At 42.8% G+C, this 3,814-nt stretch overlaps 1 non-coding gene across 1 annotated transcript; it reads left to right on the top strand.

The window, feature by feature from the left end:
- The first annotated feature begins 3,045 nt into the window (after positions 1–3,045).
- Positions 3,046–3,153, top strand: LOC148580882 (small nucleolar RNA R71). Its single transcript, XR_015895991.1, has one exon. It is a non-coding gene; the product is annotated as a small nucleolar RNA R71 (small nucleolar RNA).
- The last annotated feature ends 661 nt before the right edge of the window (positions 3,154–3,814 follow it).

A 3,814-nucleotide genomic window follows, 5' to 3' on the forward strand; every position in this document is an offset into this window, starting at 1 on the left:
GCTTGAGGTCCAATCTTCTTAGTTGAACCGGCTTGCCTTTGGAGTCAATCTTCCATTGAGCTCCTTCCACACATATGTCCATAAGGACTTGATCCAACCTTTGATCAAGGTTGACTCTCCTTGTGTAGGGGCGTGCGTTTTCTTCCATGTTTGGCAAGTTGAACGCCAACCTCACATTCTCCGGACTAAAATCTAAGTATTTCCCCCGAACCATTGTAACATAGTACTTTGGATCCGGGTTCTTACTTTGATCATGGTTCTTGGTGATCCATGCATTGGCATAAAACTCTTGAACCATTAGGATGCCGACTTGTTGGATGGGATTTGTTAGAACTTCCCAACCTCTTCTTTGAATTTCATGTCGGATCTCCGGATACTCATTTCTTTTGAGTTTGAAAGGGACCTCGGGGATCACCTTCTTCTTGGCCACAACATCATAGAAGTGGTCTTGATGGGCTTTGGAGATGAACCTTTCTATCTCCCATGACTCGGAGGTGGAAGCTTTTGTCTTCCCTTTCCCTTTTCTAGAGGATTCTCCGGTCTTAGGTGCCATCAATGGTAATGGAAAAACAAAAAGCTTATGCTTTTACCACACCTAACTTAGAATTTTGCTCGCCCTCGAGCAAGAGAAGAAAGAATAGATGAAGAAGAAGAAGAAATGGAGGAGAGGGAGAAGGGGTTGTGTTTCGGCCAAGAAGAGAAGAGTGGGTTGTGTTGTGTGAAAATGAGGAAGAATGGAGGGCTATATATAGGGAAGGGAGGGGGGTGAAGGTTCGGCCAATTAGGGTGGGTTTGGGTGGGAAATTGATTTTGAATTTTGAAGGTAGATGGAGTTTATGAGGTAGGTTTATGGGGAAGAGTGGATGGATGTGAGTGGTGAAGAGGTGATGGGGAAGAGAGATTGAGGTGATTGGTGAAGGGTTTTGGGGAAGAGTGTTTATGGGATTATGTGAAAGAGGAGTGAGAAGAAGTGAGTGGAGGTAGGTGGGGATCTTGTGGGGTCTACAGATCCTGAGGTGTTCAAGGATTTACAACCTTGCACCAAATTGGGCATGCAAAATGTCCTTGCACACAACTCTGGGCGTTCAGTGCCAGATTGGTGCTTGTTCTGGGCGTTCAGCGCCAGCTCTCCTCCAGGGTGCATTTCTGGCGTTCAGACGCCCATTTGTTGCCATTTCTGGCGTTCAGCGCCAGAACCATGCTCTGTTCTGGCGTTGAACGCCCAAAACATGCTTCTCCAGGGTGTGATTTTTCTTCTGCTGTTTTTGATTTCGTTTTCAATTTTTATATTTATTTTGTGACTCCACATGATCATGAACCTATAAAGACATATAACTGAGAAAAATATAGTTAGATAAATAAAAATTGGGTTGCCTCCCAACAAGCGCTTCTTTAATGTCAATAGCTTGACAATGGGCTCTCATGGAGCCTCACAGATGTGCAGAGCTTTGTTGAGACCTCCCAACACCAAACTTAGAGTTTGGATATGGGGTTTTGACACCAAACTTAGAATTTGGTTGTGGCCTCCCAACACCAAACTTAGAGTTTAACTGTTGGGGCTTTGTTTGACTCTGCTTTGAGAGAAGCTTTTTCTGCTTCCTCTCCATGGATGCAGAGAGAGATCCTTGAGTTGTAAACACAAGGTTGTCCTTATTTAATTGAAGGATCAATTTTCCTCTGTCCACATCAATCATAGCTCTTGCTGTGGCTAGGAAAGGTCTTCCTATGATGATGGATTCATCCTCTTCCTTTCCAGTATCCAGGACTATGAAATCAGCAGGGATGTAAAGGCCTTCAACCTTTACTAACACGTCCTCTACTTGTCCATAAGCCTGTTTTCTTGAATTGTCTGCCATCTCTAATGAGATTTTAGCAGCTTGCACCCCATAGATTCCCAGTTTCTCTATTAAAGAGAGGGGCATGAGGTTTATCCCTGAACCAAGGTCATACAGAGCCTTAAAGATCATGGTGCTTATGGTACAAGGTATTATGAACTTTCCAAGATCCTGTTTCTTCTGAGGCAATGTCAGTTGATCTAGATCACTTAGTTCATTGGTGAACAAGGGAGGTTCATCTTCCCAAGTCTCAATACCAAATAATTTGGCATTTAGCTTCATGATTGCACCAAGGAACTTGGCAGCTTGCTCTTCAGTGACATCTTCATTTTCTTCAGAAGAGGAATACTCATGAGAGCTCATGAATGGCATAAGGAGGTTCAATGGAATCTCTATGGTCTCTAGATGAGCCTCAGAGTCCTTTGGTTCCTCAGAGGGAAGCTCCTTATTGATCACTGGACGTCCCAGGAGGTCTTCTTCCTTGGGATTCACGTCCTTCTCCTCTTTTGTGGGTTCGGCCATGGTAATTAATTCAATGGCCTTGCACTCTCCTTTTGGATTCTCTTCTGTATTGCTTGGGAGAGTACTAGGAGGGATTTTAGTGATCCTTTTACTCAGCTGGCCCACTTGTGCTTCCAAATTTCTAATGGAAGACCTTGTTTCATTCATGAAACTCACAGTGGCCTTAGATAGATCAGAGACTAAATTTGCTAAACCTGTTTCTTCCACCATTATTAAAGCCTTGTTGAGGCTTTTGATCCTTCCATGAGAGATTTGGGTGATTTCTCCATGATGGATTGTAGGTGTTTCCATATGGTTCACCCATGTATTTTAACTCTGCTATTGCGGGGTTCTCAGGATCATAAGCTTCTTCCTCAGAAGATGCCTCTTGAGTACTGTTGGATGCAGCTTGCATTCCATTCAGACTCTGAGAAATCATATTGACTTGCTGAGTCAATATTTTATTCTGAGCCAATATGGCATTCAGAGTATCAATTTCAAGAACTCCCTTCTTCATAGACGTCCCATTACTCACAGGATTCCTCTCAGAAGTGTACATAAACTGGTTATTAGCAACCATGTCAATGAGTTCTTGAGCTTCTGCAGGCGTTTTCTTTAGGTGAATGGATCCACCTGCAGAAGTATCTAATGACATCTTTGATAGCTCAGATAAACCATCATAGAATATATCCAGGATGGTCCATTCTGAAAGCATGTCAAAAGGACACTTTTTGGTCAGCTGCTTGTATCTTTCCCAAGCTTCATAGAGGGATTCACCTTCTTTCTGTCTGAAGGTTTGAACATCAGCTCTAAGCTTGCTCAGCTTTTGAGGAGGAAAGAACTTGGCTAAGAAAGCCGTGACCAGCTTATCCCAAGAGTACAGGCTGTCTTTGGGTTGAGAGTCCAACCATATTCTAGCTCTGTCTCTTACAACAATAGGGAAAAGCATGAGCCTGTAGACTTCAGGATCTACTCCATTAGTCTTAACAGTATCACAGATCTGCAAGAATTCAGTTAAGAACTGAAAAGGATCTTTAGATGGAAGTCCATGAAACTTGCAGTTCTGCTGCATCAGAGAAAGTAGCTGAGGTTTCAGCTCAAAGTTGTTTGCTCCAATGGCAGGAATGGAGATGCTTCTTCCATGTAAATTGGAATTAGGTGCAGTAAAGTCACCAAGCATCCTCCTTGCATTATTGTTGTTGGGTTCGGCTGCCATCTCCTTTACTTGTTCGAAATTTTCAATAAGGTTGTCTCTGGATTGTTGTAATTTAGCTTCTCTTAGTTTCCTCTTCAGAGTCCTTTCAGGTTCTGGATCAGCTTCAACAAGAATGCCTTTTTCTCTGTCCCTGCTCAAAAGAAAGAGAAGAGAAAAAGAAAAGAAGAGGAATCCTCTATGTCACAGTAAAGAGGTTCCTTATTGTTAGTAGAAAAAGAAGAAAACAATTCGAACACAGATAGAGGAGGGGGTTCGAATTTGG

This window comes from Arachis ipaensis, chromosome B10 (genome assembly GCF_059453495.1).
Source record: "Arachis ipaensis isolate K30076 ecotype BB chromosome B10, ASM5945349v1, whole genome shotgun sequence".
NCBI lineage: Eukaryota > Viridiplantae > Streptophyta > Magnoliopsida > Fabales > Fabaceae > Arachis > Arachis ipaensis.